Source organism: Podarcis liolepis (genome assembly GCF_965112155.1).
Source record: "Podarcis liolepis genome assembly, chromosome: 12".
Lineage (NCBI taxonomy): Eukaryota > Metazoa > Chordata > Lepidosauria > Squamata > Lacertidae > Podarcis > Podarcis liolepis.
Window position 1 is genome coordinate 25,193,809 of NC_139563.1, and position 11,396 is coordinate 25,205,204.

Genomic DNA, 11,396 nt, shown 5'->3' on the forward strand with positions numbered 1-11,396 from the left:
TCTGTCCCATTCAGAACGATCGGCTCCCGAGTTTTTGCTCTCTGTTCTGCCTCCTACGATTCCCACGTGGAGGTCTCCAAACATACTCGCTTGGAAAGGAAAACTCAAAGAAGTTTGGGCTTCGGCACCAGCTGAACTTTCCTGAAACTGGCAACTGTTATAGGGAACGAGAGGGAGGCAGGGAAAGAGAGGGAGACACCAGCCATCTAAGGAGCTATTGCTCCTTCCTCAGTGAAGGTAAGATCCCCCTTCAAGGCCTACGTCAAAGGATCTCCCCAGGGCCTCTTCGCACATGGCGGACCCTTAAATACGTATAATGTGGATGTGGCAAAGTGTTTTACAATATATGAGTCATGGAGCCAGTCTGTCAGTTTGTAGAGGTAGCTGAATGGCATTCCCTATTGGGCGCAATTGGAGCTAACCCAGTTTTGTTATTGCTACGACTACTATTACTGCAAGAAGTATTAGGAGCTAGTCTGGCAAAGTGGTTAAAGAGATAGTATGGGGCCTGGGAGACTGGGGGTCAAATCCCCACCCAGCCATGACCTGCACCCTCGGGTCCATCCCTATCTCTCAGTCTCATCACCCATCTTGCAGAGTTGTTGTAAGGAGGAGGGGAGAGAACCATGTAGCCAACCTGCGCCCCTTGGAAGAAAGATGGTGATAGAAATCTAATAAATAAATTAGTACAGCAGCAACAAAAATATGTTTTCTCTTTATTAGACATGAATTCAAAACAGTGTATTGTTTGATGTAGCAAATATTAAGATGCACTAATATTAAGACTGTAACTTATTGGATGACCATTGCTTGCCTGATGCATATTGTTGTTGTTTAGTCGTTTAGTCGTGTCCGACTCTTCGTGACCCCATGGACCAGAGCATGCCAGGCACTCCTGTCTTCCACTGCCTCCTGCAGTTTGGTCAAACTCATGCTGGTAGCTTCAAGAACACTGTCCAATCATCTCGTCCTCTGTCATCCCCTTCTCCTTGTGCCCTCCATCTTTCCCAACATCAGGGTCTTTCCCAGGGAGTCTCCTCTTCTCATGAGGTGGCTAAAGTATTGGAGCCTCAGCTTCAGGATCTGTCCTTCCAGTGAGCACTCAGGGCTGATTTCCTTAAGAATGGATGCGTTTGATCTTCTTGCAGTCCATGGGACTCTCAAGAGTCTCCTCCAGCACCATAATTCAAAAGCATCAATTCTTCCGCCTTCTTTATGGTCCAGCTCTCACTTCCATACATCACTACTGGGAAAACCATGGCTTTAACTATACGGACCTTGGGTGTTCAAAGGAACCACCTCGTGTACTTAATGAATCTAGTGAAAGCAACTTTTGGCTACGCCATTCACATACCCTCAGTAACTGCAACTTTTGAATTAAAGTGGTGTTTCCAGCTGGTCTTTAAAGGCACATGCCTTGCATGTAGCACATCCCAGTAATCTCATCTGGACGTTACCTGCATATGGATAACTGTGACCCTATTTTCTTCGGAGAAATGTTGGAGGGTATGGATGGGTTGCACTTGACACCTTACCAGTGGAAAGTGCTAATTGCCACTTGGCCTCCACTGACAAAACTGGACCAACCGGCATTGCCAGAGTGGTTTTTTAAATAAGTAATTTATTGATTTTATAATAACAAAACAAAAGGGGAAAAAAATCATAAACATGTTTTTAAACCATTACTTTTTGCTTGACTTCCCTCCACCCACCTTCTTGGTTTCATTATTTTAGACTTGTTCAAGAACGTCTATAACGCCTTATATTTTTAACAATGCAATTTTAAAACCTTCTTCATCCTATTACAAGTGACTTTAAAAAGTTATACTAATGTAGAAACCTATACACAAAGCTTAAAAAGTATGCATTAAACATTGCCCTTTTTTTTAATAAACTCGAAGTCTCTTTCTTTCTTGGGCTTCAAATTGCTAATTTGTCCTGCATAGTTCAGTAGTTAATTTTGCCAGTCTTCTTTATCTTCTTTGACGGAGGCTTCTTCCTTCTGCAGGAGCTGGTCGGTCTTGGCCTGGCATCCACTCTTAGCTACAGGCCAGAGTGATTTTTTAGGGCAGGGGTGGGGGACTTCAGGCCTGAGGCCCAAATGCGGCCCTCCAGCCCTCTCTATCTGGCCCTTGGAATTCTCTCCAGGCTGCACCCCCTCTGCAGCCACCCCCTCTTTCTCTAGGCTGAACCCTTCACCAGCCTTGCTAGGCATCCCCAGGGTTTTTTGCCTGGCTGGAATTTGCCCTTGAACTCTGCTAAAGCCTCTTGTTCTCCTGAATAGAGGCTATAAAGTGGTGTCTGAGTGTGTGTGTGTGTGGGGGGGGAAACTAGCCCACTGTACAAAAACAAAATACAGTGGTACCTCGGGTTAAGTACTTAACTCGTTCCGGAGGTCCGTACTTAACCTGAAACTGTTCTTAACCTGAAGCACCACTTTAGCTAATGGGGCCTCCTGCTGCTGCCGCCACACTGCCCGAGCACGATTTCTGTTCTCATCCTGAAGCAAAGTTCTTAACCTGAAGCACTATTTCAGGGTTAGTGGAGTCTGTAACCTGAAGCGTATGTAACCCGAGGTACCACTGTATATAGTTATCGCTCCGCCCACTTTTGCCTCTGGCCTCCCCCTCCCCCGGAAGATTGCTGGGAAGATAAAGAGGCCCCAGGCTGGAAGTTTTCTACTTCTGCCTTAGGAGGAATGCAAACCCACCCAGAACAATTTTTGAAAACCCATCCATTCAAAATGTTTTGGTTTTTTTGCATTTAGCGGTTTGCTGCTTTTCTGCCTGCTTCAGTCTAATGCTGCCATTTTATAGTTTTAATTGTTTAGTAGTTTTAAATGTAGCGTTATTAACTGGATTTGTTGTGTTTTACACTCTTGATGTTAAATTTTTTATTTTATTTTTTGGCTCCATCAGTACACACATCAGTACACACATGGGGAGTCAGTGTGGTGCAGTGGTTAAGAGCGGTAGTCTCCTAATCTGAGGAACCGGGTTCGCGTATCCGCTCCTCCACATGCAGCTGCTGGGTGACCTTGGGCCAGTCACACTTCTGTGAAGTCTCTCAGCCCCACTCACCTCACAGAGTGTTTGTTGTGGGGGAGGAAGAGAAAGGAGAACGTTAGCCGCTTTGAGACTCCTGAAGGGGAGTGAAAGGCGGGATATCAAATCCAATCCAAACATTTATAGAAAAGCAGCAACAACAGTAACGATGGTGATGGAAGACTATCCTTAACCCAGTCCAGTCCTGCATGCTGCACAAAAATAAATTCTCCAGAGAAGCTGGGCATATCACCCCTGCATGAGCAAAGAAAACTACACTAGTACTGATGTTTAGCATTAAGAGTGTGAGTCCAGGAAAAGGGTTCTTTGGAAGTGTTATGTACTGAAGTTCTCACCCTGGGCCAGCAGGGGGATACTGTAGATAGTTTTCACTCAGGTCCACATATGCAAATAAGGGATTGAAAGTGACATTCAGTGATTGGATAGTTACAGAAAGTGGTTACTGTTGCGTTGTACTGGAGCTCTATATAAGCAGGCTGGCTGAACCCTTCAGTTCAGTTCTGTTCTGGCCTGTGAATAAACAAGACATGTTTGAAGAATCGCTGTGTCGTCTGATATGTTCACCCACAACCTAACAGGAAGAACTTTGCAAAAGTTCAAAATACCCTTGGCACTTATAGGGATTCAATCCTCAGCAGCTTAGTGGCCTGTTCTGTATCTTGAAAGAGGATTCCCTGGCTTGAAACACTCCCTGCTTTATTATCACCCCCACCCTCTCTTTTTTAGCCCTACAAATGAATAATTAAAATGATTGCAATTTGCAAAGTAAATTACACCATTAGCAACTCAGGAATTAATAAGCAGGGAACAAAGAGAATAATATATTGAGAGGCTGACAAGGGGAAAAATAACAATAAATCTCCTGGCAATTCACCACTCTTAGGATTTTAATTTTGAGTTCTCCACTCCCAGCTATCCATTCTTATTGCACATCCATCAAATTCCTGATGAATATAAAGGATCACCATATTTCATGTGTAAGGTTGCAGGTAGGGAGGAGCAATAGCATGGGAGTCTAGAACTGCAGATGACACAATAGAGGGGCTTGTCCCTCCTGCTACTTCTGAGTCCCCATCATCTCTGCTTAAAGGCACCAGCATCCAAATCTCCATTTCAAAGGCCCCCTCACTTCATGGCCAACCGCTCCTCAGGACTCACTTTAACAAGTGCCATAGCTTTTAATAAAAGGCCCGTGTGATTTATGCCACAGTTTATTCATAGATTTTAGGGGTTCTGTTTAATTTCAGTACCTCGTAAGAAGCATTTGTCTTCAGCCCCCTTAATATTTACTGTTTACCTCCTAAGGGAGAAAGGAAAAGGAAAGGTAAGCAAGCAATATGTTCCCATTCGTCAGGTTAACATCCTTAGGCCTCAGGTAAAGAACGTATCTGTCCTATTGTGTTGCTTCAAACAGTGAAGAATCCAGACAGAGAATCACTGCATTGCAAGATCAATCCCAGTCCTAAGAAAGATGATTGAATGTAGGCTTGGAGGTTAGGGAAACTTATTTCTTTTTAAAAAATATCTATCTAGCTATCTTTACAACAAACAAAAACAATTTGAAAAATTACACCTGCAGTTTTTGATTGTGGTAAATTGAAAGAGGAATTTAAAATATTTTTTTAATCTGTGTGATGTTTTTCAGAAGAGGTCACTTATAAACAGAACAGCACTGTGGGATATACATATTTAGGGTGTTGGGGAGAACAATAATGAAGACTGCAGCTGTTTGACTATTTTATTGTCCCAGTCTCTGGCTGTGCTTCTTATGTATTATGGGTGTGGATTTGACAGAAAATGAATGTCATGAGTAACAAATGAGTATTCATGTTTTTCCATTATCCTGTTTAGAATATTGTATATTGGGGAGGGGACTTTTTCTTCTCTCTTTTTTCCTTTTTGGAAACAGCTGTCAATTTCAGCAGCTATCCCTTTGCAGTTGCCATTTTACTTTCCCAGAATGCTCTAGATGTTGTGCCCTTCTGGGGCCGTGCAGGGCAAATTCAGGCCTGGGGGCCACATCTAGGGTCTATCTGGTCCTCAGGATTCTCCACAGGCCACACCTTCCCATCAACAACACCTCTCACTCACTGGGCCTCACACCTTAAACTTAAACTCGAATAATGTCTTTTGCTTCCCTTAATGAAGTACAGAGAAGAGGATGTCCATATCATAACAAAACTGATATACGAAGAGAACATTGATATGCATTGCTCCAGCCAATTTTGCCCTTGGATCTGCCCACCAATGGTATGTGCCCTTGGACATTTGCGCAGGAGAGAATGTGGTCATTGGGGGTATAAAATTTCCCCACCCTCTTCCATGGCTTTCTAAGGGAAGGGACTGTGACTGCCATTTCCCCACCACCACCACCACCCTAGAACTCCTCAGAACAATGCAATAGCCAAGGCATTCTAGGAAAACAAAATGGCAGCCGCCAGGTGCTGACTGCTGAAAGCAGCTCTGCTGCTATAGCTCCCATAGGTGAAGGCACAAAAATTTGCAAAAGAAACAGGCAATGAAGAAAAAACGAATGATGAAGGCAAATTCAAGTGAAAGCTTAGGTGCTGTGCTTTTGCTCCTCCGGGCAGAGTGGGGCATGAGGAGACCCTGCAACACCAGTCCTGCCACAGGGAACACAAATGATGAGTGAGTGAGTGAGTGAGTGAGTGAGTGAGTGAGTGCTTGTCTGTCTGTGGCATATGTGTATGTGTGACCGTTCAGCCTCCTGTCCTGTCCTCCCGAGCCAAGTGTGTGAATGTGCTGTGCATGTGGATGTGTGAGATGCTCGCAGGTTGGCCTGTGACCCTTGGGACTAGGGCCAACCCTCAATGGGACCCTCAGAGGCTGAACAGGGTTAGCCACCACCGGATGAAGCAAAAGTAATGTAAACAAATGAATAATGAAACTAACAATGTTTTAATAATGAAAACAAATGAAACAAAAAATAATTTATGGCACACCCTATTATTTGTGTCGGCTCTCTATTCGTCTTTTATTTTGCTGTATTTTTTTATTCTTTGTTATTATCACATTTATCTTGGATTTATTATTGTAATTTTTTGATTCTGTAAAGGGTAGGCTTTCTGCAGTTACTTAACATGCTGTAGTACCCCACATTGTTCTAATCTCTTTGTAGGCTATCTAGATTATTTATCTCTTGTTTATAGAATAATTTTCCATTCCCTTAACTTGGCTCATTAAGTATGTGCTCTTTCGCTCCTGACTGCTTAAGCCTAGTTTTGTGTGTGTGTAGCAATATGTGCAGGTCCCAAGTATAAACGTTTCTATGGTACTAGTGCTTAGTAATTATTTTTTTTAAAAAAATGGGTGGCATTTAAATGGGTGGTAATCCTATGGACGCTTATCTGGGAATAAGACCCATTCAGCTCAATGGGCCATACCTCAAAAATCATGCATAGGATTGTGCATGTCTGCTGCTTCCCTATACCCCCCCCCCCCCGTGGATGCAATATGGAACATCACAAGCCCCGTTGGGTCTATTCAAAGTATGGCTAAGTCTGGATCCAATCCACTGAGTTGTGTACAGTGGGCTTTTTTCCCCTGGAGGGAAGCAACACCATGAGAAGAAGACTGCAGAAATACAACCCATCAGCTAGAATATATATTTTGTTTGAATAATAATAATAATAATAATAATAATAATAATAATAATTTCTTCCCCAGCCACTCTGGGTGGTTTCCAACAAAAGATTAAAAATACATTTGAATCCCTCTCTCTCTATCTACTCTATATTAACAACATTTAAAACTGGATACAAATCACACAAGGGTCTCAAAAGTACAAATGTGAAACTGTCCTCACTCTGAATAAATTGGAGGTGTATTCTTAAAACAAACAAACAAACAAAAAACCTTTGGCCAAAAAAGAGAGAGCTGGTCGGATAAGCACAAGGGATCATACATTGTTTTTATTTTAGTGATAGCTGTAACAAGGGCAAACTTTAAAGGGAAAGAACTGAAAAAGGACTAGAATTGTAAATATGTACAACTGGTTGGAAGATCAACGTGGCAGTGGAGAGAGAGAGAGAGAACGGAGTCAAGAGGACAGTAGTGGAAGGGGAAGACAGAGGAGGGAAACAATGCTATTTATAAGAGCAAAAGTATTCCTAAAACAATGGTTTGTGATCATTTCCACCCAACCGTTTTACAGCAAGCTCTGCAAAGAAACTTGGGTTACACATGCTGAGCTCTTTTAGCATATCCAAAGTTAAAAAGGCAAAAGGCCTTTGAAAAGGATGCAACCCGCCCCCCCACTGTGTCAAATACTTCTTAATAAATGAAGCTTTTTATCAAAGATTATGGATATCAAAGGTGACTGTAGAGATGAGATCAGAGGAAAAAGCAAGAGGGAGTTGCAAAGAGTGCCACATGTGCGCTTCAAAGAGGACTCTGAATTTAGAATGGAAGTACCGGTATGTATTTAGTACGTGTAGCAGAACAATTTTATGAATGCCTGTAGCCATCAAATATACTCCATGGCAAAGCAATGACATCAAGTTTGTTGTTCTGATGGCATCCATTTTTTGCAACACCTATTCAGATATTATTGTTTTGAATGAAGCAGTAAGAGAATACTAGCTGCAGTAAGAGGAGAATACTAACTTTGCACATGACTGATTCATCTTCATGTGCTGAGTGGTTTATCTTGTGAAAAGTGGCTCCCAAACATTTTTATTAAGCCCAGTAAACCCCAACTTATATCCTAGGGTGCAGTATGCATTCTATGCTAAATCTTCCAAAAGTGAGTACTTGTTTCTTCAGGTCAACTTGCTTCCTGTTGGTGGTTTAGAGACCGTTCCTGCAGCCTTTCAACAATAAATTATGTTTTTTTCATGGCACCAAATGAATATTTGGTTGCACAAAGGTATGAGCAGCACTTTTTAAATGAGCATAATATCTGAAGTGTGTGTGAAGACATGGACATTGTGTGTGAAACATGGAGGAGAGGACGGACTGAGAACTGCAGAATCAGCATTTGAAATGGTGAAATATCTGCCTGTCCATCAAAAACCCCTTGAAAGTGGGAAGTGAAAGTGCTCACTTGCAGGAGAAAAAGCTGCTCTTAGACGCTCAGGCATAGTCCAATTCATCTTGCAACCACACTTCTCTAACATTGTATATCTTAGCAATGGAAGTATCAGAAACATTTCCCTATCCTTGAGGGCCACATTCGTTCTCACGTGCGCCATTACAAGCATGTTGAATTGGAGCCTAGAACTTTTCCATTTGTCTTAATCAACTAAATACATAAAACAGGATTAACTTGAGGGTAGCACAGTGGGGTGGCTTGTTTCCCTAGAGCTGCTGCACTCTGAAATTAGATTAGTGCAATGGATCAGTGTGTGTGTGTGTGTGTGTGTGTGTGTGTGTGTGTGTGCATGTATGCGCACCTTGAGCTTCTCAGGCTCCTTGAGCAGAGATGGCCAAAGATACTTTGTTTCCTGAAGTGGACAAGATTCTCTCCACCCCACAAATAAAAACCAACTGGGCTGACTGCTGGATTTTAGTTCAGCACTGGCAGTGGGACAGCACCTTCCTCTGCACCAGGCTAGCTGAGGCAGTCCCTGTGGAATAGGCATCCCCAAACTCGGCCCTCCAGATGTTTTGGGACTACAATTTCCATCATCCCTGACCTGTTAGCTAGGGATGATGGGAGCTATACTCCCAAAACATCTGGAGGGCCGAGTTTGGGGGTGCTTGCTGTGGAACATACAGCTCTATCTCCTGGCAAGGAACTGCTGCTCCTGACTCCACAACATCTGTTTCCTGGCGCAGCTGCCTGGCTCTGTCTAATTGTTGAGCCATCCCTGACCCTGGCACGAATAACATGGACATATATTTGGACCCATTTCAACGTAAATACAGATCTTGAAACTAAAAAAAGGCAAATGAGATCTGCAACAAAAAGTTTCAGGGCAGACTAGTGCTCCTATTCAAAATTACAGCTAGTCAACTGCGCCCTTTCCTGGAATACTCCGTTCCATTTCCCTCCCCCATCATTTGCCTTTTCTCCTCCCCCGGCATCTCAGGTATCTACTGATCATGCTTAGTCCACATTTTGATGGGGGGGGTGCTGCCCTTAAAAAAAATTGTTTCTACTTCTGCAAACCTTGGGATTCACCCAGCATGTGGATATTCTAATCACACTGTACAAATAGAATAGAATCATAGAATTAGTTCAACTCCCTGCAATACTGGAATCTTTTGTCCAACGTGGGGCTTGAACCCGTGACTCGACGAGTCTCATGCTCTACCAACTGAGCTATATTCTAATCATCATTCCTGTTTCTCAGAATGGCCCCAGTTGGGGTACCCAGCCATCCAACAAAACATTGCAGTGCAGAGGGCTCTCCGATGTTCCACCAGTCAGGAAGCCACACCTTATTTGCCTTTCTCTTCTGCATTTTTTTCATCTTTAAAAGTCAGTAAATATCCAATCATCATTGAACATGCTGTTTCCCCCCACCTTGCCCCTTAGAGTTTATTCCCTATTCTTTTTTTTCCCCTTTTCTTTTTTGGTACTTCTGCAACTTGGAGGTTCTCTCAGCCTTCTGACACTTCCCCCTTATGTTTTGGCTACATAATGATCCACATATGAGGAATGATTTTGTCAGCAGCAGTGTGGCATAGTGGTCAGAGTGCTGGACTAGTGCAATCCCCATTCAGCCACTGCTTCTCAGCCTACACAGGGCTGTTGTGAGGACAAGCTGTAGTGGGGGGGGCATGTTCACCCCCTTGAGCTCCTTGAAGGAAAGGTAGGATATGACTGCAATAATAATATTTAATGATAGATTGTGCATACTTTTTATAGCTAAATATGATGCTCTGAAAACTTAATGTTGATGCAAGGAATACAAAAAACTGGTTGCACTTCTGACTTTTCCATCTTTCTCTCTCTTTACAAAGAAAACCTTCCTTTGGGGAGAAGCTGATGTAGCATAAACAAGACAGACGCCCGTTAAAAAGAAGAAGAAGAAAGCCTTTCACAGGATGGCCTGGGAGCTTGAAGCAAAGGGATCTGGCAACTGGATTGTGTCTTTGCGAGATAACAACTTTATTAAAGGTTGAGCTCTGACAAAAATCAGAAAAAGGGGCGGCGTTGGGAATATTTACAAATGCCAAAAGCTGAGGCTTTTATCAGCAGCACACTGTGGAGATAAGGAGCTGGGCTGGTCCATCTGTGGCATGGTGTGGCCACACACTCTTTGCTTTTTGATTCTCTTAGGGAAGAGTGCAAGGAGCCGCTGACATTTCTACTTAAAAGGAAGAATCGATGGATCTTTGTTTCCCCACTGGCTGCTTCTTTGACCTTATTGTGTTACGGAACAGAAGAAAAAGAACGGGAGTCCACGGGGGGTGGGGGGCAGTATTATAAAGAAGCGATTCGTGCCATGCAAGCCCCAGACAAGATCACAGCTTTCTGATCAACACTCACCGGGGATGGTGTTATTTGCTTATTTCCTGCTTTTGCTCATTTCAGATTCTTGCCCCGCCGCAATAAGTCACACTCGTTCAGCCATCATCCCTGTATTGACAGGCAAATGTCACCTGCATTTGATTGACGTCCAATTGCTCCTGAATGCAGAAGTATGATTTAGGAATCAATTTGGCCTATTTGTTTAAGGCAGCCCTGTTCTGCCTTGTGCTTGGAAGGCAAATGGTACTAGCTTGATATCTGTTGCAGAGAACTACCAGTTCAAATTATGGAAAGCTGGTGGCTTAGTCACCTTGCTGGAGAATGACATTCACCCCATGTCCAGTGGGGAGGAAGGGATGGAAGGCAGTTTAAGAAAGGAGAAGTCAGTTGAGCAAACACTACCTCTCTTTGGGAAAACGTGCTCAGAGTTGGCACAGAAACTTCTTCCTTGTCTTTGATGTATATTGCCTTTGCTGGAGGGTCTCCTAGCCTGATATATTTAAAGGAGCACTATTATAAAGATATTTACAGTGTTGCCTAAGGAAATATTGTTAACAGATGACTAATAATAATAATAATAATAATAATAATAATAATAATAATGCAGTGTCTGGCCAAAGAGCAGGGGAAAGTCCTTTGTATCCTACATACTACCACAGTTCCACATTTAATTTCCTGAGAAACAGACAGAGGGTATTTCTTCCATGTGTTTTAGGTAGATGCAGATTTAAAGTAGGAAAAATGTCCAACTCAGTGCATGGCAGTGGTTGGAGCGGATGCTGTTTCCAAATGGCTTTTTGCTGGGTGAACTGTAATACACTGCCCTTGTATTAAAAGTGATATTTCACATGACAGACAGAGACCGCTGGGGGAACTATCCAACAAGAAGT

At 43.0% G+C, this 11,396-nt stretch overlaps 1 long non-coding RNA gene across 1 annotated transcript; it reads left to right on the forward strand.

Moving 5' to 3' along the window:
• Positions 1–4,158: 4,158 nt before the first annotated feature.
• LOC310689708 lies at positions 4,159–10,179 on the forward strand. Its single transcript, XR_014517606.1, has 2 exons — positions 4,159–4,389; positions 9,996–10,179. It is a non-coding gene; the product is annotated as an uncharacterized lncRNA (long non-coding RNA).
• The last annotated feature ends 1,217 nt before the right edge of the window (positions 10,180–11,396 follow it).